This window comes from Balaenoptera borealis (genome assembly GCF_965194805.1).
Source record: "Balaenoptera borealis genome assembly, chromosome: 10".
NCBI classification, from domain to species: domain Eukaryota; kingdom Metazoa; phylum Chordata; class Mammalia; order Artiodactyla; family Balaenopteridae; genus Balaenoptera; species Balaenoptera borealis.
Window position 1 is genome coordinate 67,742,644 of NC_138874.1, and position 27,765 is coordinate 67,770,408.

At 40.6% G+C, this 27,765-nt stretch overlaps 2 protein-coding genes across 2 annotated transcripts in view; both read left to right on the plus strand.

The window, feature by feature from the left end:
- Positions 1–3,437, plus strand: part of RGR (retinal G protein coupled receptor) — a 389,204-nt gene extending 385,767 nt beyond the window's left edge. The window contains exon 8 of the mRNA XM_082406813.1: positions 678–3,437. The gene's annotated coding sequence lies outside the window, so the exon portion shown is untranslated. The remainder of the gene's footprint in view (positions 1–677) is intronic.
- LOC309635476 (uncharacterized protein) overlaps positions 1–27,765 on the plus strand; it is a 489,295-nt gene that overhangs the window by 46,426 nt on the left and 415,104 nt on the right. The gene's annotated exons all lie outside the window — the stretch shown is intronic.

A 27,765-nucleotide genomic window follows, 5' to 3' on the forward strand; every position in this document is an offset into this window, starting at 1 on the left:
TGAGGGGGTGGTTTGTTCTCAGAAAAGGAAGTGGTTTACAGGCTGGAAAGACATCACAAAAGAGGCCTGTTGCAGTGTCCCCCAGAGGACTTCACTGAGTACCACACAATCCTGGACATAAGTACAGTTTCTCTCCAGTGTGGTCACCTCACTCCTCCATAGTGTCTGGGCTGTTTGTATTTCTCCAGAATTCCTGGTGCTCATCCTCCAAGGGCAGAATCCTGAATATGTGGTTTTAGCTCTGAAATGGGTCACAGATTCCTTGTTCTTTAATCCTTCTCTCTGTATACCAGTGCCATCATCTATAAAAAGTAGACATAATGATACCTATGGCTCTTGGGAAATTAAATAAGATCATGTATATAAAAGTACCTAGAATAGTGCTTGTACGTGACATGGTGCTCAAATAATTTTGAGCCACAGTTTCTAGTCTTCTTGCTCTGCTCACTGATTTATCTCTTATTCTTTTTTATTTTTTTATAAATTTATTTATTATTTTTTATTTTATTTTTGGCTGCGTTGGGTCTTCGTTGCTGCACGTGGGCTTTCTCTAGTTGTGGCGATCGGGGGGCTACTCTTTGTTGTGGTGTGCGGGCTTCTCATTGCAGTGGCTTCTCTTGTTGCAGAGCACGGGCTCTAGGCGCGCTGGCTTCAGTAGTTGCAGCACGCAGGCTCAGTAGTTGTGGCTCGCGGGCTCTAGAGCGCAGGCTCAGTAGCTGTGGCACACAGGCTTAGTTGCTCCACAGCATGTGGGATCTTCCCGGACCAGGGCTCGAACCCGTGTCCCCTGCATTGGCAGGTGGATTCTCAACCACTGTGCCACCAGGGAAGCCCCTATCTCTTATTCTTAAGAATACTTTTCTTCTTTGTGGTTTCCTTTTCTTAGTGCTTTTTACAACAGCAAACCGTCTTTGCCAAGCCCCCGTCTGTGGTTTGCAGAATTCTGCTTCTTGAAAATGAGAATGGCATTTGATGATTTCCAGTCTATCGAAAACTTGCCATTTTACATTCGTTTCTCAAAGATCGCTGACAGAAGCTTGTTGATTCCAGTCGAAAATTCTCTTTGTACCTTGAACTCTTAACGTGTCAGTCAAGAGACTTGAAAACACTAAGAGAACGTAGGTGCCTTTACAATCTCCTAATGGATTTGAGGCTTTAATTCTCTCATGGTGGTTTAATCCTATTCCTCCAAGTCCAAATACGATGCTCTTGGAGCAGAGAGAAACAAATGGAACATAAGGGGATTAACTTTCCTTTATTCATCCATATTCCACAACTGGTCCCAAGTTTACCCCTTCTGTGGACTTTTCCAGGCTCTCAGAGTAACTGAGAAAGCCTTATTGAGAGTCTTAGCATTCTGCAAACTGCAGCTCACACTGGTCTGTTTTTCATGTTTCTGTTCATCAACTTTGATCATTTTCCTCCTTCCCTTCTTTTGAGTATGTTCTTTTACAGTCTGAATTAGTTACTGCTCGGTGGGCAGACCCAATGCTTTCTAGAGCTAACAGTTTGATTAGTTGACTGAGAAAATGATTAACTTACTCCATATCTAATTCCTGGGAGGGTTTGAGGCAGCTATAGCTGTATTGTACTAATCATTACCCATTGCATTTTAGTTATTTCAAATAGCAGTTGCTTGGGGGCAGGGACCAAGCCTCATCCTTTTTTCTTTGCCTAGAATGGAGCCCGGCACGTAAAGATAACAATAGCTTCCATCTATTGTGCTGTACTAGGTGCCAGGCACTTTATTATCTTATTCAACCATCACAGTAATCACATGGAAAAAAATGCTGTTACATCTCCATTTTTATGGATGAGACAACTGTAATGTAGAGAGGTTAGTTCACAGGTCCAAGATCCTTGCTGTAAAGTGGTGGGGCCGAGGTTCAAGTGCCAGTGGCCAAACCCCAGGGCCAGACTCTTAGCCGCTCCTCTGTTCTGTCTTGCACAGTGGTGGCCCCCAGCACAACTACTGGCTTGAGTTCTCCACCTCTTCTTTTTCACCAGGGTCATTTACAAATGCAAAATGGAATCGCAATTTTGAGAATTATCTTCCTTCCCAAAGTATCCTGACTTATAATCCTGCCTACGCTTTCTCTTAAATTTCCAAAATCTGCCTTCTAAAATCTAGTACATACCTTGAACTTTACCCTGCTGATTCTTTTTTGCTACCATGAGATGATATGATAAATTTCTTTTAAGTTTCTACAATTTCCACTTCACTGACCATTCCTTCTTAGTGGTCAGAAGAAAGTCTGAGACAGTTGTGATCACTTCCTTTACCTCGGCCACTTCTCTCTCCAATTCAGTAGCTTTTGAGTACGACAGACTCTTATATCTGATTGTTCCCAGCTTGAGTTCCTTCCTGTGCAGACGTGGTGATAGCATGCAGGCGTATTTCCCATACTATTTTCATTTCTCTTAATACACTTTGTGTTTTGTTCGACAGATGTCAAAAGCAATAAATATTATTATCTGAGTCAACTATTTCTTTGAGTAAACTATGACTGCTGTAATCATTTAAAAGTCATTACTTCTCGGGGCTTCCCTGGTGGTGCAGTGGTTAAGAATCCACCTGCCAGTGCAGGGGACACGGGTTCGAGCCCTGGTCCGGGAGGATCCTACATGCCACGGAGAAACTAAGCCTGTGCGCCACAACTACTGAGTTTGTGCTCTAGAGCCTGTGAGCCACAACTACTGAGCCCATGTGCCACAACTACCGAAGCCCGTGCACCTAGAGTCCATGCTCCGCAACAAGAGAAGCCACCACAATGAGAAGCCCACGCACCACAACGAAGAGTAGCCTCTGCTCGTCGCAACTAGAGAAAGCCCACGTGCAGCAATGAATACCCAACGCAGCCAAAAAAAATAAAAATAAAAAATAAAAGTCATAACTGCTCTCGTCTATAGGAATTTGTTCCATGAACTTATTTAGGCATTTCCCTCTTGGTCCTAGACCAATAACCATTGAAAATACTTACCTACCCACCCTGCCCTTGGATTTTTAGGCTGAATTTTTCCCCTGTGGAATGACTGAAAACAAGAATCCCAAATACCTATAAACCAAAGCAATTCAAAGATTAGCAGAGGAATACCTGACACTGGTTCAGAACTAAGGCTACAAGGATGATCTTCCTCCTCCAAAATGGAGATGGGGACCTGCGAGGTGTCTGGCCACTAGATGGCAAATGGTTATCGCAAAGTTTATCCTTCATTACCTGTTTTCCTAGACATTGATATAGAGAAACGGGATAAAGACCTGTAAACACTGGGATTTTAAGAAGCTTTGTGTTAGAATTTCAGGTTCATGGGTTTTGGAAAAATACCCTCAAAGACGGAGTGGAGCTATCATGTCTATGCTCTGCGTTCAGCAACAGGTGTGGTGAGGGTACCACAACTGTGTTACGTGAGAAAAGATCTGACCTGTGTCATGGTGTGTGTGTACATGACAAGATTCTCTGCTCACTTTATCTATTTCTCTTCTTCTTCAGCTTAAAATCTTCTCTCTGAGACCAGCTGGTCTCTGGATACAGGCTTGGGGATTATCACCTTGGCTAAGAGTTCACAATTTTGTTTTCTTCAGTTTTGCTCCAGAAATGCAAATCCTGTTAATTTATACAGTTCCCATGTCCTTCTCTCTTTCCCCAATGAAACCTTCACTGGGAAGATAATGAAATTGCCACCAGACTTCTAGACCAACCACCTTCCTATTGTAGACCCTACTGACCCATGGGTCCTTGTTTTTCCTGGTTCTTTTCTTGAAGCTCTGGCTCTGTTTCTGAGGGGAGCTTTATAAGCATTATGCCTCTCTAGGGGTTTGGCATCTCAATTCCTTCTCTAGATCTTGAGTCCAGCTCATGTTCTCTCCACTCTAGTGATGTCAATGTTGAGTTTCAGAGGTCACATAGCTAGTCACTGAAGGAGCTGGGATTTCAATCCAGGTGGGCCTTACATCAAGGGCAGCTGTCTGCGTGACCCTGTGCGGCCTCCCTACTGGAGGGTCCCAGCACTGCTTTGCCGAGCGCAAGCTGTTGCTGTTTCTCCAGAAAGACAGGTTCTCCCTTTGTGGAGGGTTTCTCTGAAGCACAGCTCCCTCTGGGCTGACCTTTGTATTCCACTGCTATGTGAGGCAGGCGTTAAAGAGACTCTTTATTAAGATGCAGGCTTGAGTCCTGCACACTGCCAGGGACAAAGCACATTTCTATCTGGAGTTTTCTGTGAGGTTTTCTTCAGATATGTTTATACCTCATCTGAAAAGGGAGAACTGCTGCGGGGTGGCCTCATCCCAACACCTGTAGGCAGAATACAGCTGCAGGATTCAGAAGGCAGAGAAGATCGAGGTTGTCCCTGAGGATCCCCTGGTTTACCTACTATATTTGTCCCTAGAGATGAGACATTTATGGAAAGGAGCTGGTTTAAAGAGGATGCCGCTGTGAAAATATGAAGAAAAATTGGCTATTTTCAGTTCTGCTATGCTTTAAAGCTTGGAAAATCAGGAGCCACATAGATGATGAACCCAATCTGTTTCCTGCCGTGCTTCCACTGGGACAGACTCTCTGAAGGCATTGTTGCCTGACCTTCATTAAGAATGTTGCCATCATCAGGCTGAATCAGGCCCTGACTCTGAGGTGGGATTGCTTTTTAGGGATATATTCTGAGAGGCTCTGGGGCAAACCAGTTGCTTTAGACACGGCTAAGAAGGAGATTATGGTTTTGTCTGGTGATGAAATGAGATTGTAGCCATCAGGGAAAATAGGAAAGGAGGGAATTGCTGAGGAGAGTTGTTAGCATGGTGTCAAGACCTCTAAATCTACAGCCTATAAGTGACTAATTGGATCAGCCCTAGGAGTCAGGACTTGCCCGGGTTAAGCTCTGAATAATGCTTGAGGGCAAACGGTTTTGTTTGGCCGTCCTGGGTAGGCTCACCACATTTTACATGTGGGAGGAAGGAGAGAGTTCAAAATTTATATCACATACCAAGGGTGCTTGATAATTTAACTATGTTATTTTATTTAATTTAAAATGCTTTGAGAATGAGCATTATTATCATCATCCTCATTTTATATAATTAAAATACAGATGCTTAGAAATATATAGTACCTTGGTTAAGGTCACACTGATGGTCATGGGTGGAACCCAGATCTGACGTTGTGGCCCATGATTTGGAGATGATAGATCAGTGCGTATTGTCTTATACATGGCTTTATCAAATGGTGGCCCTAACTACAGGACCTGCTTTGTCACGCACACACATACACATACACAGCAAATAATGGCCTGGGAGCATCTATAGAGAAGGTGTGAGCACTAGGACACAGATGGGTTTCTGAGAACAAATTTCCATTTACCCTCATTCCTTTTGTTGATAAGGTTACTGGAGATAACAAGTTGTGAGGAGTGACCTTAATAATTGTTGCCAGGAATAGCAGCTGTGACGGAGGTCGCTGTTCATGGACTGATCACCAGTAGAATATTGCTTCGACACCCCAGCCTCTGCAGGCGTTTCCTCACTTTATTTGGCCCTTGATCCCTTATTGTAACTCTGCTTAGGTTCTCACCTTTTGACTTTGTATGATGCTCCAACCCCAGATGCATTACTGGATGACGGGCTCCGAGTCACAGTTTGCCCCACACTTATAACTCTTATAGAGCCTCTCAAATTATGGAGTCCCCTCTCTTCTAGTCTCTCCGGATGGCTTGCGTTTCAAGTTCTTATATAAACCTGACAACCGCCTTGGACAGGTGACTAGATAGGGTAGTTTTCTGAGAAGGGAGTGGAGGTAGCCTTGCATCCAAAGCAACGCAGGGCGGGTGTGGCAAAGAGTAGGCAGGCAGAGCTAAGTTTTGTGCACTGAAGGGACAAAGAAGATTTTGATTCAGAGTAAGGTGAATGAGTCAAAACATCCCCGTGCCAGATCCAGAGATGAGGACAAAGAAGGCACCACCTCGGCTGTGTGATAGGGAGGATGTGGCTGAGGTGGAAGGGACAGCAGCTGTTTTGGGTAACTGTCACTGTGTAACAAATCAGCCCTAAATGCAGTGGCTCAAAACAATAGTCGATTTAGCTCAAGAGTCTGCAGCTTGAATGGGGCTTAGGGAGGGAGGCCCATCGCTTTGGAATCACCATCAGTTGGAGTGGTTCTCCTGGGGCTGGGGTTTCCACTCCCGAGATGGTTCACTCGTGTGCCTGGCAAGTTGTTGCTGGCTGTTGGCTGGGAGCTCAGCTGGGCTGAGGTCTGAGGGCCTTGGTTCATTTCTACACAGGCCTCTTAATGGCCCCACCCCCAGACTGCTTGGGTTCCTTCACAGCCTGGTGGCCGGGCTCCCAGCTGCATTGCTGTCCCTTCATGCAGCATCACGTTCCCCATGTTCTGTTTCTGGAATCAGTCACAGAGTCCTGTCCACGTTCAAGGAGAGAGAACACAGACCTCAGTTCATGATGGGAGAGGTGTCAACATCACATTGTAAGAAGAGCAGGTGGGATGGAAGACGTTGTCGCGGCCATTTTTGGAAAATGCAACCTGCCAACGAGGCTGTCAGAGGGAATGCAAAGGAGAGGGGAGATTATACAATGTATTCCCAGGCCTTGGTTTCAGAATCTTGAATGGATTGTTACTCCTATGAGGTGATTAGCTGATGCTGGGCAAGCTCAAGAAAAAGGTAGTGTGTTCTGTCTTAAGAGTATTGGAACTCTTGGTGATAGAGGTAGCCCAGTTATTGGCTTATTCCTGCCCAGTTACAGCTTTAGTGAAATTAGTGGCATTTGTCTTCATTCTGGTCTGGTCTGAGGGAAGTGGAGGTGTTTTATCATTGACGAGATGGCAGAGGAAGGCCTAAAGGATCTGTGTAGAACATCACCTGTGTGTGCGTATAGGGGTGTATGTGTGTGCGTTTATGTCTTCCAGAAAGTAAGTGGTACCATAGGTCAGCTAGCACATATATAGGCTAAGAGATGCTGTCAACTGTTAGCCCTTAGGGCCATTTCAACAGTGTGGATCGTTTTTGGAATTGCTCAGTGATCAGTCACTGGGGCTAGAGGCTAAGGCCCCAGAGCCCACGAGGCAAAAATGATGTATTGGGCAGAGCTTTACAAGGGTTTACCCATGCTTATGAGCCTGATGAAATGTATCCTGTGCAGAAAGAGGCCTCAGGTAACCTGTTTCCCCTTTGTCTCATTGATCCTCCTCTGTGGATCTTCATTGATCCATATGGATTTAGCAAGCCGTAGCTCCAGTAACACAAGGACTGGGTGGATTTTCAACCTATTAAAATTGTTAACTATATATTTCTGTAAATGTAATTGGGTGTTTGTTTCAAATATAGGAGAAAAAGAATGTGGAGAAGAATATTGGGTTAGAGAAGCACACAGCCATGAGAATGATAAATGTTGAGCGAATCAGTGATTATACGGTCTGTTTGTTTAAGGAGCTGGTATCTCTCTTAAACAGTTACTGTGGCTCAATGGGGAAAGTAGGCTTTCGGGGATGTTAAATGTGTCTGTACACGTGAGGGCTTGCACCTGTTTGGGATAAATATGTGTGTATGCAGGGTAAATTTCACTTTAAATGTGTGATTTTCTTCCTGAGCCTTAACTACCTGAGAGAATGTGATTCTGTGCTTTTTCAAGGCTGCAATATTTCTATCAATGAGGCAACGAAATTAGAAAATTCAAGCATCATCTGAATATAAAATAGTCATGTAAATTATAACTACCTCAGGATTAGGTGTTAAATTACCAACTTTACATTTTATTTAATTACATTTGTCAGCCAGTCAGACAACAAGTATTTATAGAGAGCTTACCCTGTCTCAGGTGCTGGTTTAGATGCTGAGCAGATGATAGAAAAATAATTGAATCTCTGCTTTTAAGGAGCCATAGACTAATTTGGTGAGAAAATAACCATGCAAATAAATACAAATACATATATATGTTTATATATATATATGTTGTATATATGTTATATGTGTTGTATGTTATATATATACCATATAAATAAGATGGTTTGAGGAATTGATAAGTGTTATGAAGAAAATAAAAGTTAGTAATATAATAGAAATTGACTGGGGAAAGGGGCAATTTTAAGTTAGGTCATCAAGGAGGGTCTCTCTGAAGGGTGACATTTGATTTTGGTATCAGGGTGATGTTGGCCACGTAAAATGAGTTAGGAAGTATTCCCTTCTCTTCATTTTTTGGAAGAGTTTGAGAAGAATAGGTATTACATCTTTGAATGTTTGGTGGAGTTCACCTGTGAAGCCATCTGGTCCTGGCCTTTTGTTTTTTGGGAGCTTTTTGGTTACCGTTTCAAGTACTGTACCTAGTGATCAGTCTATTCACATTTTCTGTTTCTTCCTGATTCAGTCTTGGAAGGTTGTATGATTCTAAGAGCTGTCCATTTCTCCTCGGTTGTCTAGCTTGTTGGTGGATAGCTGTTCATAGTATTCTCTTATAATCCTTTGTATTTCTGTGGTATCCTTATTTCTCCTCTTTCATTTCTGATTTTATTGGTCAGGGCCTTCTCTCTTTTTTTCTTAATGAGTCTAGTTAACGGTTTGTCAATTTTGTTTATCTTTTCAAAGAACCAGCTCTTAGTTTCATTGGTCTTTTCTACTGTCTTTCTAGTCTCTATTTCATTTATTTCTGTTCTGATCTTTATTATTTCCTCTGAAGAGTGACATTTGAGAAGGAAACAGCTATTTGGAGATCTAGCTGAGGGGCATTCCAAGAAGATCTTGATGGGATGAAGTGGGAAGCTGAGAAGGATAGAAAGAAGGCCACTAGCTGGTGAACAGTGAGCAAAAGAGTAAGGGGAGGGGAAGGATTTTAGAAAGGCAGATAGGGTATAATAACACTGGGCCTTTCTAATGTGGTAGGGGGTATGGTGTTATTCTAACAGCAATGAAAAGCTGCTAGGGAGTCTTCAGCATGAAGATGGTGCTGTCTGGTTTGCAATTTAGGATGATTACTCTGGAGGTATGTGAAGAATGGACGGTGAAAGAGCAAGTTTGAAAGCAGGAGGCTGCTGCATAGTCCAGATAAGAGGTACTGGTGGCTTAGTCTGTGATGTGGCAACAGCAGTGGTGAATAGCGACATGAGGGGGGCACGGGGGTGCTTCAGTGAGGAGAGTAGAGGGTACTGACCCTACCTCCAGGCGTAGTGGTACAAAGCCTGTTGGGGGAAAGGTAGCCACCACCGAAAGGGCTGCAGGATATTTGACAATGCATAGTGGATAAGCAAGAGGTTCCATTAAATCAAGAGAGAAAAAGGAAATCGGGAAAGTCAAAGGCCAAAGCCTTAGGAGAATTTATTGATGATGGAGTATGAGTTCCAGTGGTCACAAAGTCTGTCCTCTCTAAGCTGATGTGGTGGCAATTGGGGGTGAACACTGTGGAGTAGTGGCCTCCTTCCTGAAATACAGGGTGGGGTGGGTATTGAGGCATTCAGGAGAGCAGAACAATGAAAGCTCTGGGTAACTGTACCTTCTGTGGCGCATGAAGGATTTCTCTGGGGGAAATTCTGCGTCTTCATAATAGAACACATTCTAAAAGTGCCTTTTCTCTAAGGAGAGGAGCGACTGTTAAGACCTGGTCCCTGAGGTTTGTTGTTTTGTTCTACTGGCAGAACAAGTCCCAGGTGAGTCCAGCAGAATAAGACACTGCAGGAGAGGGGTGCTCAGGTTGCAGCTGGGTGCATCATGGGAAAAGAGAGCTGCGTTTTGTGTCCCTATGAACGGATATGTTTTAACTTGGCACTTTTTTTGCTCACGAAAAGGAAAAAAAAGGAGACTAATACCATCTGATAAAATGATATGGGACAATTTGGGAATAGAAATTAGGCCATGTTAATAAAATTTTAATTATATAATTATATTCTTCAGTTGGGTGATTGCCTTACTTGCTTAATTTGGGTGGGGGAAATTTTTATGAGCAATTATTGTGAAATTTTATGTACTCTTTGGTGGGCTTTGGGTGAAAGCACAATGGAACTTGAAACTATGGATGCGAAGCTGCAGGCTCTACTGGAAACACCTGCTACTAGACTCTGATAGAATTTACTGAGAAGTACTAGGCCATTTTGATTCCGTAATTTTCTCTCTGTGTGTATATGTGTGTGTTTGCTATATTTGGAAAAGATTCCAGACTTGTGCAGTAGATGACTGGGAACCAATTTAAATAATTTGGGGGAATGCCTGAAGGCAATGAAATGTGGAAATGCTTCTAGAACTGCAGAGGTAAGCAGGCTGTTTCAGAGTCTTCCTGGAATGCCATGTCAACAGTACCATCTTATTGGAAGGAAAACAATTTTCACTTAAAATTGTAACTGACGCCTGTGGTTAGTTTCCTGCAAAGAGTAGAGGTAGATAAATGGATTCTAAGAAATTGTTAGTTTTAGTGCTTTGAATTTCAAAAGATGCTAGAAACCTCCAACAAAGTGTTAAGAGAATTTTATGGAAGATGTTTGAAGACTAGAAGTTTGACACGTAGGATTAAGTAGCAAAAGGATTGATGCATTAATTCATCAAATAGTTACTGCTTATTATAAAATTCTTCTTGTTCTTTTCCATGTGCCAAGCATCTTTCTGGGAGTTGGGGGCAGAGCAGTAATTGAAACAGATAGAAATTTCTGCCCCCATGGATCTTGTAGTTTAGTGGAGAGGGCGAGAGAGAGACTGTAAACAAAATAAAGAAGAGAAAATAAAGTGTGTAGATAAGTGCTACGGAGAAAAATAAAGTTAGAAGCGTGGGTAAGGAATTCTGGGGATGGGGAGTCGGTTTTAAATAGGATGGTCAGTGAAGGCTTTTCTGAGAAAGAGCATTTCACCAACTTCAGGATGCGAGGGAACAAGTGATGTGTAAGAATGGTCTAGATGGAGGGAATAGCAGTTGCAAAAGCTGTGACACTGATCATGTTTTAATAAACTCATTGTAGCTCAAATATCGAGACTACATTATAGGCCAGCAAGAGTGCAAGCAGAAAGGTCTGTTAAGAGGATATTGAAATAGTCCAGGTGAGAAGTGGTAGTCAGTTGGACCAAGGTGGTAGCAATGAATATGGGAGGAGGTGTAAGAGTTTGGGTATATTTTCAAGGAAAACTAACAGGATTTGCTGACCGATTGGGTATGGGAAGTGAGAGAAACAGAGGAGTTAAGAATGAGGCTAAGCTTTGGACTTGAATTACTGGAAGGATAGGATTCCCATTAGTGAAGACTCTAGGAAGTTTTGGTGGTGGGGAAGATCAGGGTTTCAGTTTTGTAGTTGCTAGCTGGAGCTGTCTCTTAGGCATCCACATAGTGAGGTCTAGAGGCAATTGGACAGATGGGTCTGGAAATCAAAGAGAGGTCCAGGCTGGGGCTGTAAGTGTGGGTGTCATCAGCACAATGATAGTATCTAAATCCATAATATTGGATGAGAACAGTAAAGGAGGTGTGTAGATAAAGAGAGAACGTCAAGTAAAATGAAGGCTGAGAATTGACCATTGTTCTTAACAACCTAGAGGTCACTGGTGACTTGGACAAGAATGGTGAGGGTGAAAAACCTGATTGTAGTGGCTCCAAAAGACAACTGGAGGAGAGAAATTAGAAGTAGCAAGTAAATACAATTCTTACTTTTATTAGTTTTATTGTAAAGGGCAAGCAGAGAAATAGGGCAGTAGTTGGAAGGGGAAGCAGAGTAAAGGAAGTTATTGGTTGTTTTTAATATGGGAGAGATAATATCATATTTGTGAATAATCCATTAGCAAGAGAAGAAGTGATGCTGCAAGAGGAGAACTGTTGGGCTCCATTTATGAGTAGGTGGGAAGGGTGGGGATCTAGTATGAAAATAAAGGGGCTGACTCTAGCTAGGAGTTAGAGCAGTTTATTCAACATACCAGAAGGAAAGATTAAGTATTTGAGCCCTGATTCTTGGAAGTGCATAGATGTGTTGGAGTTTATTCAAGGGGCCTCTGATTACTTCTGTTGGATTTTGGAAGGAAGCAGAAGAGTGCAGAAAACGTGAAGTTAGCTAAATCTGCAGACACTTAGTCTCTATCAATGAGCTTGTGGTCAGACTAGATCTGATCTGAGATGCTTCAAAAGCAGTGGATGGGGTTGGTAAGACTCCTTCTATGGAGTCTCCTTTGGCACCCACCACTACCTCACCTATTACCACCCATATCCAATCATTGATGTGGGTCCCTGTGTCCTAGGTACCCATCTGTATGCTCTTCCTGATTTCTGTATTCCAAGGTTCTGGAAGAGTATACGGAAGTATATCCTAGATTAGAGGAGAAGGCTGTTATCTGGAAAGTAACTTATGTGAATAACTGGCTTGTAAAGGTTTAAGGTTTTTGTTTGTTTGTTTGTTTTAGTGGTTGCCCTAGAATTTGTCATATACATTTACGACTAATCTAAATCCACTTTTCAAATAACACTATACCACTTCACAGGTGGTGTGAGTACCTTATACAAGATTTCCAAATTCCTCCCTCCTGTCCCTTGTCCCTTCTAACATTGTTGTCATTCATTTCACTTAACCTTAAGTTATAATCTATAAGTTACAATCATCTAATATATTGTTGCTATCATTATTTTGAACAAACTGTTATCTGTTAGATCAACTAAGAATAAGAAAAATAAAAGATTTTATTTTACTTTCATTTATTCCTTTTCTAATACTCTTCCTTTTTGTGTGTAGATCTGAGTTTCTTGATCTAATTCATTTTCCTTCTTTCTGAAGAATTTCTTTTAACATTTAACAGGTTTACTGGTGAGAAATTCCCTCAATTTTTGTCTGAGAAAGTATTCTCCTTCACTTTTGAAGGATAATTTCACTTCAGGATACAGAATTCTAGCTTGGTGTCTCTTTTTGGTTTGTTTTTTCTTTCAGCGCTGTAAATATTTCACTTCACTCTCTTTTTGTTTGCATGGTTTGTGAAGAGGAGTCTGATGTAATTCTTATCCTTGTTGCTCTGTAGGTGAGGGATTTTCCCCCTCCGGCTTCTTTCAAAATTTTTCCTTTGGCTTTGATTTTCTACAGCTTGAATATGCTATACCTAGTTGTAGATTTTTTTTTTTTTTTTTTTTTTTTTTGGTATTTACTGTGTTTGGTGTTCTCTGGACACTTGGATCTGTGGTTTGGTTTTTGTCACTAATTTTGGAAAAATCTCAGCCATTATATGTTCAAATATTTCTTTTTTTTTCTCTCTTTCTTTCCTTCTGGTATTCCCAATATGCATATGTTATACCTTTTGTAATTGTCCCATGATTCTTGGATATTCTCTTCCCTTTTCTAATTCTTTATTTTTTTTCCCTGCATTTTTCAGTTCGGGAAGTTTCTGTTGATGTATCTTCAAGCTCACTGATGCTTTTCTCTTGGCTGTGTCCACTCTACTGATGAGCTCATCCAAGGCATTCTTCATTTTGTTACAGTGTTTTTGGTTTCTAGAACTTCCATTTGATTCATTCTTAGTTTCCATCTCTCTGCTCATACGTTCATCCCTGTACCCATAGTTTTGAGTGCTATCCATTTTTCCATTAGAGTCCTTAGTATATTAATCATAGTTATTTTAAATTCCCAGTCTGATAATTCCAAAATATTTGCCATACCTGAGTCTGGTTCTGATGCTTGGTTTGTATCTTCAGACTCTTTTTCCTTCAACTTTAATTTTTTATTTTTGCCTTTTAGCATGTCTTGCATTTTTTTTTTTGAAAGCTGAACATGATATATTTGATAAAAGGAACTGAGATAAATAGGCCGTTAATATGAGGTTTTGTTTATCTGGCGAGCAGTTAGGCTGTTTAGTTTTTGCTATAGTTTTAGGTGTCAGAAGCTAAAGTTTCCTCTGGTGTTCTTGTTTGTGTCCACCTGCTGTCTTTGAGTTTCCCTAGAGACTCCTTCTTAAGTAGAGCCTGAGCCTTGTAGTTCTTTTCAGCTGTAATCTCCTGTTATATGTTGATGTGGTGGTGAGATATAGGGAGAGGGCACACCTTCCATTTCATTATGCTCAGGTCTCAGTATGTTGATGAGTCTGTGTCCCTGTGCTGTGACCTTTATACGTGCTCCTCAGCGCCCTCTTTTCCCCCCCTTAGGTGACACAGGAAGGCTAGAGTGGCTGAAGATGGGTATTTCCCTTTGTCCTTGTTAACCTCTGGTGAAATAGTTTTCCCGAGGGTCAGTCTCTGGTAATGAGAACAGAAAGCTCTGGGTACATTTCAAAATGGTTACTTTTCCCATCCTCCTTCCTGCAGCATGAGGAGATATTTCTCTGATCTTCACCCTGATAAGCTGATGGGGTTCCTAGAGTTAAAACTCATGAAGATGTTCTCCACCCCACCCCCTAAGGGTAAGCCCCCAGGAGGTTTTATCTCTTAACTAGTCGCACTAAGCCTCCAGAAATTAGTTAACCTTTAAGTGTTCTTACCAGGCTCTAGCTGTGGCTTCTGCTCCTGGTAAGCCCTCATTCACTGTATTTACCTGTCTCTCCAGATTTTGGGCAAGTGATTTGCCTTGTGCCCACCATTCTCTGATGGACCAAAGAAGAGTTGATAATTTTTTTTTAATTTATTTATTTTATTTATGGCTGTGTTGGGTCTTCGTTTCTCTGCGAGGGCTTTCTCTAGTTGTGGCAAGCGGGGGCCACTCTTCATCGCAGTGCGCGGGCCTCTCACTATCGCGGCCTCTCTTGTTGCGGAGCACAGGCTCCAGACGCGCAGGCTCAGTAATTATGGCTCACCGGCCCAGTTGCTCTGCGGCATGTGGGATCTTCCCCGACCAGGGCTCGAACCCGTGTCCCCTGCATTGGCAGGCAGATTCTCAACCACTGCGCCACCAGGGAAGCCCAAGAGTTGATAATTTGCTTGCCTTTTTCTTGTGAGGATAGAGTAACAGCTTCCAAGTTTTTTTCCATGTTGAAACTGTAAAACGTGGAAACTGGAGTCCAAAGGTTTTTCAATGGGAAATGATTTAGGCTATGATACTCTTAGCCAAAAGGAAAGCAAAGGAGAGAAGTCAATAACAATTTCCTGTTAAAAAGAGATAAGGAAGTGAGATAAGTAAAGGGAAATGAGAAGGGGAAATTGTCAGCTTCTGACAATAGATAATTATATTTTGAACCAAGTAAAAATGATCTCTTTCTTTCTCCCCCTTTTCCTCCTTTTCCTATTGTCTCTTCCATCCCTTTACTCTCATCTTCCTCTTTGTCCTCCTCACCCATCTTCTCCTTTTCTTCCTTTGTGTTAAGAGTATGAAAGATTTCCTCCGTGGTTGCAGGCATTTCTCCCAGGGGGAAGGCAGCTCCTCTCCTTTTCAGGCTGGCTCTATTGGATTGTCAGACAGGTGCAAAATGTTAGGATTGTCTTGATGCTCACATTGGATCCTGTCCCAGACCTTTTACATAATGAAACAGGAGCATTCTCCCATGGCCTTTACTATACATTCTATTTTTTTTAGTGGACAACAGGGCAGACCTAGGATGCCTTGGATTGTCTCTAGAGGTCACTACTTGAGCCCTCAAGTGGGGATGATTTAACCACTTGCCAGATGTTGAAGACAACTGTTCCAGGAGGCTGTTGGAAGCTACCAACTACCCCTTCCACCTGCCATGTTAGAGTTTATGGAAGTGCTTCCCATTGGTTTTAATATGCTTTGCTTATACTCTTGTGAGCCATATTAGTCTTCGTTAATTTTCACAGGGCTCTTGCTATAGATAGAGTGAACGTGTAAGCTCTTCATTTTGGCTTCCCTGGGAAGTTATTCAGAAGCAACCGTTGTAGCCTGGAGAGTCAGCAGTCCAGGCGTTTGAAATGGCAATCTCAGGACCATCCTTGTGTGGAGGCCAGCACATTGCTGGATAACGAACAAAGCGGAAACAGTCTGTACAATGACCATAGATATGTGCCTTATCAAGTGGTGATGCTGTTAATACTGTGGTATTCATATGTCCTTAGAATTTCAGTTACCAGGGAATAACTGTCTTGTGGGGGCTACAAACCTAAAAGGGAATTGTTGGGAATTCCCCGGCGGTCCAGTGGTTAGGACTCTGCGCTCTCACTGCTGAGGGCCTGGGTTCAATCTCTGGTCAGGGAACTAAGATCCCACAAGCCTCGCAGTGTGGCCAAAAAAAAAAAAAAAAAAAAATATATATATATATATATATATAAATAAATATAATATATATATATTTTATATATATATATATATATATATATATATAAAGGGGAATTGTTATATAACACTTGGCTCTTCAGGAATCCCAGTAATCTAGTTACAGGGTCGAGACTGACTAGTTTCGCCCAGTCCCAGGCTAGCCTTTTTTGCTCAGAGTTTCGAGAAGTCTTTATATATAGTACAAAGCATGCAAGAGCTTTTACTAGAGAAGTAGTGAAAAGAGGGCATGACTGATTTGGGATGGAAGAGAGCAAAGGATATGTCTTGCGGAGAAGGATAAGAAGGGCTGGGTATTGCATCCTTGGCATAAAATGTGTAAAGGTAAGCAAACAAGGCTCGTGAAGTGAGACAAAACAACACCCATACTGATGACAACTTAGACGTGAGTTGGACTGGAGTCACCTTCAGGGGAAGGTAGCTCAGAAGGAAAAAGGAATGAGTGCATAGTCTAGCTTTTGCTTCTGTTTCTCAGGCTTAATTGCCTTTAAAGGACATTGACTTAGGAGCCAGACTTCTGGGAATTGAAATGCAGTTCTACCACTTACTAGCTGTTTAACCTTGGGCAAGTTACTTAACCACCTCTGTCCTTAGAGATGTTAAGTAATTTAATGATCATTCCATCTCTATAGAGAATTACATGATTTAATAATTATAAAGCTCTGAGAATACTGCCTGGCCTGTTATCATGCTATCAGCACTCTTATGTATATGAATTCCACATTACATAAATGGGGATTGCTCCCTCTGAATGATACTGTAAATATGGGATGCCCATTTGTTGTGTGTAGATGTACAGTTTGGTTCTGTCACTAAGGAGATTTTCAAACGTGCAAAATGTAGAAAAATACTTTATTTGGTTTAAACAACACCTTCCATAGAATCTCTCATGATTTTTCCATGGACAAGGTTAAAAAAAATACCAGTTGGAACCAGGATAATAAGGAGACCATATTGACTGTCCACTCCACATGGTGTGTATTAACTTATTAAAGTCAACTTGGAGAAGGATTTCCAGGGGTTGGGTGCATCCTCTGGCCACAGCTCTCCTGCAGTACATGCTCTTCAGTGACTTTGGTGAAGTTATAAATGGCATGCTCATTGGAGCTTTGGGGGATGCACATCGTATATGTTGGATAAAAAAAATTTGGGTTCTCAAAGGTATTTTCAGCTTAAGCCCTTCTTGCTTGTCTCACTGTACATCCTAACATTTCTCTTCTTTTATTGCTGTGCTACCTTGCTTGAGTTTTCCAGCACATGCTGTAGATTTCTACCTCTACACCCTTTCCTCATGACATTCCTTCTTTTCACATATTTGGGACATGCCTTTCTTGGATGATCAGCCCTTCCTCTCTAGGGCACTTTCAAGGCCATCATGCTTTAATCAAGATAGACCCAGAGCTCTGTTGGCAAATCCTGGCTTTGCCTTGAAAAGCGGGATGCAGAAAAACACTTACCCGTTCCTATGGGTTCAGTTTATATACATTTTTTCATTTCACACTGTGCAAGATGCTGTCGACCTTGTTAAGGAAAGGGATCTTGCCACGCCAGTGGTGACTTGTTTGTATTCTGATTTGGTCACAATACTTTCCTCTACACGGTGTTCCTCTCCAGCAGTGAAGGAGGGCACCTGGTTTATTAAATAGACTGAACTAGGCAGGGAGCAACTCTAAAATAGCTTTAGTATTCTCCCACACTGGTTTTTAATCTGTTCTGTCAACTCTCCCTTCCCCACTACTAGATCATATTTAGGGAGATCTTGCAGCTTTTCTAATCTCTTTCAGATATCAGAATAGTCTTGTCTTCAAGTTTTACCAAGTTGAGACCTATTTAAATCAAAACTTCCTTCCCAGATGCAGTTTAAAGCTCTCCTCTAGCCCTTTTCACCCTGACTCTCTGCTCATTGATCAGTTTTGTGGTGGGGGGCGTGTCTGTTCTTCCACCCTTCACTGGCATTGCTCTGCTTCCACACTTTCTGACTGCCTCTGGGTCCTCCTGGATTTGGGCTTGGTGGAGGGAGTCATTCATTCATTCAGCAAATATTCACTGTGTTCTTAATTTGTGTTAGGCACTGTTCTGAGTTCTGGGTATGAACAAATGTGGTAACGTCCCTGCCTTCATGGAACTTATATTCAAGAAGGGCAAGACAAATATACTAGTAACAGTATAATATATCTGCAAATAATAGGGACTGTGAGGAGAAATAAAGTGGAAAAGGGAAACGGGGGGTCCTGGGAATGGAGTTTGCTCTCTTGCGTAGAGCCATCCATGAAAGACTTTCTGGTAAAGTGACATTTGAGAAGTGCCCTGAGGAAAGTAAGGGAGTGAGCCGTGGAGAGATACAGGGAGGGAAATCTAAGCAGAGGAGGCCAAGTACTCAAGGAACCCAAGGAGCCAGCTGTGGCTGACGGGATGAGTGGGGCGGGGCATAGCAGACGTTGGGGAAGAGAGGCAGTTGGGAGTGGGGCCGTCACGTTAGGCTTCTAGGTCATGGCAGGGGTTTTGGCTTGTGCTTCAGGTAGGCTGGGAAGCCACTGGAGATGTGTGTGAGGATGAAGGATGTGATCTGGCCTTAACGTTATCATCTGGCTTCTGGGTGAATAGACTGTAGAGTCAGGGTCAGGAGTGGGGAGACCGGTTAGGGGGTTTGCAGTATGGTGGTGGCTTAGACTAGGGGGGTGGAGGAGGAATAGTCATATTCTGGATCTTTTGAAGGTAAATCTAACAGGGTTTATTTATAGGTAGTATTTGAGATGAAAAAGAAAGAAGGGACTCCAGATGACCCCACTTGCAACTAGACTGATGGATCTGTTGTTTACCGAAATGGGAAAGGCTGCAGGAGAAACGGGGCTCATCTGGAGGGTGGTGGAAAACAGGTTTGATTTTTGGACTCATTAAGTCTGAAAAGTAGAGTTCAGGGATCTAGGTTGAAGTTTTGAATTTGGGAGTTGTCACTGTAGAAAATATAAAGGAGTAGGAGGGAATCTGGACAGAGCCTGGCACTGTCCACTGCAAAGGCCATCTTCTGGGAATGGGTAAGGTGCTGAAGGTTTGAGGAGAGAGGTGAAAATATGAAGAAGAGGAGGGAAGTAAAAGGACTCAGGGAAATGTGATTGCGGGATTCCAGCAGCCCTAATGATACCTTGGGGTTAGTGGTCATGAATTTAAACAAAAACTAGTCAGCTTGGTTTTACTTCAGCCACATTCTACAGCCTGAGTGCAAAAGGTTTTTTTTCCAAAACATAATTTTGTTGGTTCTTTGGATACCTCTTCACAAGGACCTCTGATGTACCTCATCCTCTTTGTGACTGCTGTCAGTCTCTGTGTGGCTGAATACTTCTGGGATCCTTGCATCTTGGTAGACCACCCCCTTGTTCAGGATCCTTTCAAAGTGACTTGAGTTTTTTTTCACTTCCCACAGCATCCACTTGCCCCATGGGAATCCTTGCATTGCTTTCCTGCAGATGGTAGAGATGTAGCTGACCCGCTGTTGTCCTCTTTCCTCGCCTGACCATTTCCCAGACTTGTCCAGGTGAGAGTTGGCAGTCTATCTCTTTGCAACCCACGCTTTAGGGAGTACATATCAGGTTCTTCCAAGAACATTTGAGGCAAGACCTTTCAAGCCTTTGTGTTTCTGCAGCACAGTTCCCTAACTAGAGAATAAGATGGTAATTTGTTCTTCTCAAAAGTACAGACTATGATCTCTCTGCATTATTTTTAAAAAACTTTTATTTTAAAATAGTATCACATTTACAGAAAGATCGCTAGAATAAGAATAGTATAATAGATTCACCTACTGTTAACTTTTTATCCCATGTGCTTTATCATTTGCATGATCTCACTTTATAGATTGTTAGATAAAGCAGTATCTCTCGTTTTCTCTCTCTCCTTAAATAATTCAGTATGTAATTCCTAAGCGTAAGGATATTCTTTTACATAAGTACAACACAGTTCTCAGCTTCAGAAATTTATATTGATTATAATACTCCATATTCACACTGAAATAATATTCCGCATTCCAATTTAGAAGTTGATCTAATAATATCCTTTAAAGCATTTTCCCCCTGAGTACAGGATCCAGTCTAGTGTCAGGTAGTATTGCATTTAGCTGTTATGCCTGTTCATTATCCTTTAATCTAGAACATTCCCACATCTATGACATCAACATTTTTGAAGAATACTTTCTTTCCTTTAAAAAAATGAAACATTTCTCATTTGTGTTTGAGTAATATTTCCTTGTGGTTAGATTGAGGTTACATATTCTTTTTAAAAGTTCAGATAAAAGTTGCTTACCATAAAATTTATCTTTTAAAGTATACAGTTTAGTACTTTTTAGTGTATTCACAGGGTTGTGCAGTCATCATCACTGTATAATTCTAGAATACTTCCAGCACCTCCCAAAGAAGCTTTGTATCTATTAGCAGTCACTCCCCATCCCCTACTCCTTGCAAGCCCCTGACAACCATTAATCTACTTTCTGTCTCTATGGATTTGCCTATTCTGAACATTTCACATAAATGTTACCATGCAATATATGGCCATTTTTGTCTGGCTTCTTTGATTTAGCGTAATGTTTTCAAGGTTCATCCTTGTAGTGTATATCGGTACTTTATGGCTAAATGACATACCATTGTAAAGATATACAACATTTATTTATCCATCCATCATCTGATGGGCATTTGAGTTGTTCCCATTTTGTGGTTATTATGAATAATGCTTTTATGAACATTTATTTTTTTGGTAGACATATATTTTATGTCCTCATTTATTTTGGGTATATATCTAGGAGTGGAATTGCTGGGTCATAAGGTAACTTCAACTTTTTGAGGAACTGTCAAACTGTTTTCTAAAGTGTCTGCACCATTTTACATTACTACTGCCAATGAATGAGAGTTCCAATTCCTCCACATCCTTGCCAAAACTTGTTATCATCTGTCCTTTCAATTATATCCATTCTGAAGGGTATAAAGTGGCATCTTGTTATGGTTTTGACTTGCGTTTCTCTAATGATTAATGATCTTGAGTGTCTTTTCATGTGCTTATTGGCCACTTGTATATCTTCTTTGGAGCAATGTCTATTCAAATTTTTTTTCCCATTTAAAAAATTGGATTATTGGCCTTTTTATTATGAAATTGTGTTCTTTATATATTCTGGACACTAGACTTTTATCAGATATATTTTGCAAATGAGCTCTCCCATTATGTGGACTGTCTTTTCACTTCCTTGATAGTGTTGTTTTGATGCACAAAAGTTATTAACTTTGATGAAGTCACATTTATCTACTTTTGTTGCTTTTACTGTTGGTGTAGTACCTAAGAAACTATTGCCTATTCCAAGGTCATGAGGATATACCCCTACGTTTTCTTTTAGGAGTTTTATAGTTTTAACTTTTTTAGGTCTTTGATATATGTAGAGTTAATTTTTTTATGTGCTATGAGGTAGGGGTTCAATTTCATTCTCTTACATGTGGATACCCAATTGTCTCAGTGCCATTTTTTGCGAAGACCATTCTTTCCCTGTTGAGTTGTCTTGACACATTTACCAAAAGCAAATGACTGTAAGTGTATACGTTTACTAATGGACTTTTAATTCTATTCCACTAATGTATATATCTATCCTTATGCCAATACCACACATTATTACTGTAGGTTTGTAATAAGTTTTGAAATTAGGAAATGCAAGTCCCAATTTTTGTCTTTCATTTTCAAGACTGTTTTACTATCCTAGGTCCCTTGCATTTCAATGTGAATTTTAGAATCAGTATGTCAATTTCTGAGAAAAGAAAAAAGGGCACTAGAATTTTGATAGGAATTATATTGAATCTGTAGATTCATTTGGGGAGTACTGCCATCTTAACAATAATCTTCCAATCCATGAACAGAAATACCTTTTCATTTATACAGATCTTGAATTTTTTTTTCAAATATGCTTTGTAGATTTTAAATTTCAAGTCTTGCCCCTTTTGATAAATTTATTCTTAAGTATTTTATTAATTTTGATGCTATTGTAAATGGAATTGTTTTCATAATTTCATTTTTGAATTGTGTATAGAAATACAATTGATTTTTGTATATTGATCATTTATCCTGTCTCTCTGAACTCATTTATTAGCTCAAATAGTTTCTTGTGGATTTCTTAGGACTTTCCATATGCAAGATCATGCCATATGAAATAGAGATAATTTTACTTCTTATTTTCCAAACTCGATGTGTTTTATTTCTTTTTCTTGACCAATTGCCCTGCCTAAAACCTCCAATAAATGTTGAATAGAAGTGATGAGAGAAAAATTATTTGTCTTGATACTGACCTTTAGGAGTAAAGCTTTCAGTCTTTCACCTTTATGTATGATGTTGGCTGTGAGTGTTTTTTATATGCCTTTTATCAGGTTAAAGAATTCCCTTCTATTCATAGTTCATTGAGTTTTTTTTTTTTTTTTTAAATCATGAAGGGATATTAAGTTTTTTCAAATGCCTTTTTGGTGTCTAAAGAGATGATCTGTGTTTTTTGTCCTTATTCTATTAATATATTAATATGATTCATTACATTGATTTTCATATGTTAACCAATCTTACATTCCTGGGATAAATCCCAGTTCTTCATGGTGTATAATCCTTTTAATGTGCTGTTGGATTCAGTTTGGTAGTGTTTTGTTGAAGATTTTTGCATCTATGTTCATTAGGGATATTTGTCTATAACTTTCATTACTTGTGATGTATTTGTCTGGCTTGGCATCAGGGTAATATTGGTCTTCTAGAATAAGATGGAAGGTTTTTCCTCATCAGCTGTTTTATTTTCTGAACAGTGTGTGAAAGATTGATTTTAATTACTCTTTAAATGTTTGGGAAAATTCATCAAGAAAGACTTCTGGTCCTGGGCTTTTCTTCATGGGATTTTTTTAAAATTACTAATTCAATTTTTTACTAATTATATGTATATTGAAAATTTCTATTTCTTCTTGAATCAGTTTCAGTAGTTTGTATCTTTCTAGGGATTTGTTTATTTCACCTAGGATACATATTAACTGGCATAATTTTTGAGTATTCCCTTTTAATTCTTTTAATTTCTATAGTTAATAGCCCCTCTTTCACTTCTGATTTTAGCAAATTGAATCTTCTCTCTTTTTTTCTTGTTCATTCTAGCTGAAAGTTTGTCAATTTTCTTGATCTTTTCAGGGAACTAACTTTTGGTTTCATTGGCTTTCTGTAATGTTTTTTCTATTCTGTTTCATTTATTCATCTAATCTTTGTTTTTCCTTCATTCTACTTACTTTAGGTTTAGTAAACTTGTTTTTAGGTTCTGATCTTCTTCTGGTTTCTTAAGGTGGAAGTTTAGTTTACTGATTTGATATTTTTCTTGTTTTTAAGTATATGCATTTACAGCTATAACTTTTCCTATGAGCACTGCTTTTGCTGTATCCCGTTAGTTTTTGTATACTGCATTTTCATTTTCATACATCTCAAACAATTTTTTAATTTCCCTTTTGATTTCTCCTATGACCCATTGGTTATTTAGGAGTGTTTTATGAAATTTCTATATATTAGTGAATTTCCCAAATTTCTGTCTGTATTGATTTCTAATTTTATTCGATTGTGTTTGGAGAATATAATTTGTATGATTGAAGTACTTTTTAAGTTATTAAGACTTGCTTTGTCACCTAACATATAATCTGTCCTTGAGATTGTTATATGTATACTTGAGATGAATGTGTGTTGTGCTGTTGTTGGATGGAAGGCTCTATAGATGTCTATCTATTAGTGTTTAGTGTTGTTTCAAGTCTTAATATATCCTTGTTGATTTTCTGTCTAGTTTTTCTATCCACTATGGAAGGTGGGAGAAAATGGACCACAGCAGGTGGTGGGGACTGAGCCTTGAGAATGACTGAGCTGATCCAAATTTCTGTGTCCAAACACAGAAGTGATTAGGTCTCAATGTCTGCAGAGTAGAGTTTCAATTTATAAGTCAGTATTAGAGTTAGAAAATGAAATGGTTAAGGTCAGAGTGGTCAGTGTAGCACAGGTGAAGTTGAAAGTCATAAACTGAGAATGAATGGATATCACTGTGTCAGAGATAAAGAGGGTGGGTGCCCAAGTGGAGATCAAGAAATACAATAAAGTCAAAGTAAAGGATTCTCTCTGGGAGTATACCCTGAGTCTGGCAAAAATCTTTCCTGATACTTCTTCCTGCAGCTTTTTTAATTTGTGCTCTGTCCTCAAGAGGATTTCCCCACCTCTTCAAAGGTGCCCAGGACTTCTGACAGTCGGTGAGTTCCCTATGTGCCTGTAGGAAGAGGGCACCTATATTTGGGCACACAGACTGTTCAGGGGCCAAGACACGCTGAGCCCGTAGTAGAGACTCAACAGAGGCACCCTCCTGTTTGTTTGTCCCAGGTTGTGGTGTGTCTTGCATGACAGTTGAATTTCATTTAAATAAATAAATAAATAAATAAATTTATTGCTTGCCTCTGGGCAGTCCTTGAAATTCTACTTGGGAAACAACATGGTCTAATGAAAAGAAAGCTTTGGAGCCATAAATCCTGAGCATGCCTAACTCTGACAGTTACTTTAATTTAGGCAAGTTATTAAACCTGTATTGTACCTACACATGTACATATAGTCATACAGACATGTACACATACACATAGATGCATGTACTGGCACATATGTGGGAGAGTGTAAATGATGTAAGTATTAAATAAGTCACTTCAAAAAATATGTATTTATTTATTTTTATTTTTATTGGGGTATAGTTGATTTACAATGTTGTGTTAGTTTCAGGTGTACAGCAAACTATACATATACATATAGCCACTCTTTTTTTAACATTCTTTCCCATATAGGCCATTACAGAGTATTGAGTAGAGTTCCCTGTGCTATATACAGTAGGTTCTTATTAGTTATCTATTTTATATATAGTAGTGTATATATGTCAATCCCAATCTTCCGATTTATCCCTCCCTCCCTTCCCCCAGTTACATCTGTAACTGTATTTCTGTTTTGTAGATAAGTTCATTTGTAGCCTTTTTTTAGATTCCACATATAAGCTATATCATATAATATTTGTCTTCCTCTGTCTGACTTAACATATAAATAAGTCACTTTTAAAGCACTAGTGCCATGTCTGGTGATCAAAGGAACGGGAGTTCTTAGCATCTTCTCCCTCTTCCCCTTCCTTTGTGCCTGATGTGTGTGTGTGTGTGAAAAAGTAAAAGAGGAGAGAGAGAGAGAGAGAAGAAGAGAAAGTATCTCACTCAATTGGAAAAGCAAGCTCAAACACATCTGTTGTGCAGAGAGACATCCTGGCTTTAGGCAAGTCAACCAATGGCTTCAACTGTTTTGTTCCTGAAATTGACCTTTTCTTTTAGCTAAATGAACTGGTTGGAGCAGAGGTTTTGATGAGGTGGAAGAATAGGTAGAAGAGTATTATTGCTGGCAAGGGATCATTTTACATTGTAAAATAGATGTGCATGTTCCTAGCCTCTCCCGGGCAGGACTAAGTGAGGACAGAGGCGGATCCTGGACAGACCCCAGACTGCAAGGGAACATTTCAGCACCTGTCCTTCCTTTTGCCCTGTCTGTGTTCTCCATCCTCATAGAAACAGTGGTTGTGCTGCTGCACCTGGATTTTGTTACCGTGGTTACAGATGCAGTCCCTGGTGGAGGAGGGGGAGGAAGCTGTGTTTTTATAAGGGCAAATTGCACTGACATTTAAATTGGAGGCATCACAGTGGAATACCGTGGCCAAGGCACAGGAGAGCATTGCTTCCCTTTTGCAACTGGGATGTTTGGAAGCCTCCTGTCCCCTCCTCTTTCTCAGTGTTTGTGTGCATGGGGATGTGGACTCATTCCTTAGCCTGTAACATGTTCAGAAGACTGAGATTCTGGTTGGGAAGAAGGAGAGATCTTTTTTTTTCAGTGAGATTTTGTGGCGTCAGGGCTGAGCTAGGGGTTTCTCAACAGATGCTACAAATGATATCAAAACAAAGGGGGAGAAATAGTCAGATGTGAACAGGAAGACAAATCCATGAAGCCTAAAGGAGATTGGAAGGGTAGCCAAATAGAAAGATGATATGCAGAGAGGAGTCAGCAGTGTGAAGGTGAGGATGATAGGAGCAGCATATGGTGAGGGGACCAGTACTTGCCTTGGGTAGGTACTCGTGTTTGCAGTCAGCTCCTGGGGAACGGTGCCTGTGTGGGTTGGTGGAATTTACCAGGTGGATCTAGCGCAAGGAGGCCCATGTCATCTGAAAAGTGGGAGAGCCAAACAGGACGCTGAGCCAAGGCCTCTTCCCCATCCTTATGAAAGATGATAAATTAATTAGGATAAATTAGTTGCAAATGTTTTCTTCTAAGGAGTAGCAGGCTTGAAGTCTACAAACCATCTCATTACCCACAGAAGTGAATTTGCCACTGGAACTTCTGGTCTCCCTTGTTGGTTGGTCAGTTGGTCAGTTGTCAGCAGACGCCTATTGAGTTCCCACTCGGCCGGGCTCAAGGTGCCTAAAGGCTAAAGTGCTGCTCTTGTTTTCAACCCCAGCATCCTTCATTAACTCAGTATCCACACTCAGAAGGTCAAGCATACTCCCTGACTGAGGACAGGAATTGGGTTACAGGAGATTGGTGAATGATAAACCCAGAGCCCTGAAAAAGTCTCTGATTGGTCACTGGTGTAGCCTCTGCCTTCAAGCAGGCAGATATTTGAGGGCTCCTTGGGGTCCGTGTGGCAATTGTCAGCTCAGTCACCCAAGAGTCCAGGGCAGTGCGGATGGAAGGCCTGCTTGACGCACTTTTAACTTGATTTTCTGGCACTGGTCAAGGTAAGTGGAACCACTTACTGATATAAATACTTCAAGAGATGAGCTTGAGCCTTCTGCGTTCCCATTGGTCAGTCCAGAGAGAATGTGTACATAGGCAGGTGTGTATGCACAAAGCTATATGGACTTTTATCTGTACAGACATAGACTATATGCTTGTGTTTTTGCCTCTGTGTAGACATCTAAGTGGGTACTTTCATGTGTCCTTGTGAGCAAATATGTGTGTGTACGTATGTGTGTGCACATATATGAGTAAAGGACCTCTTGGTGTAGGCATCTGGAAATCAGAGAGCTCTGGATTTTTCCTTTTATTAGCTGTGTGATTTTGAGCAAGCAACGTTAGATCTTTCAGCCACAGTTTTCTCATCTGCAAATGGAAATAATCCTATTTCATAGGCATCTTTGTGAAGATTATATGCCATAATTAATATGAAGCATCTCATATACTATCTGGCATAGAAAAGGCAATTAACAAATAATTCAGCTCCTGTTTCTTTATATACCTCTGTTTCTCCATGCCATGAGAAGGCATGCCTCAAATTTTGTGTCATTATTCTCAATTGATGAAGGAGCGAACGGCTTTCAAAGCAGGCATATCAATAGCTTGAATGGTAGGCAATTTATAGAATTTGTAAAAGCATATTCACATCTTGTTCTCCTAATATCCATTAACTACAGTAAAGCAGTCAAAATTATCTTGGTTGGTGATATGCAGAGGAAAGAATGAGAAAGCACAGTCAGAGGAGCTGTTATCATGGAGCATCCCTTGGTCCCTGGCGCTCAGCATTCAGCCTGACCAGAGGAAGGTAGGA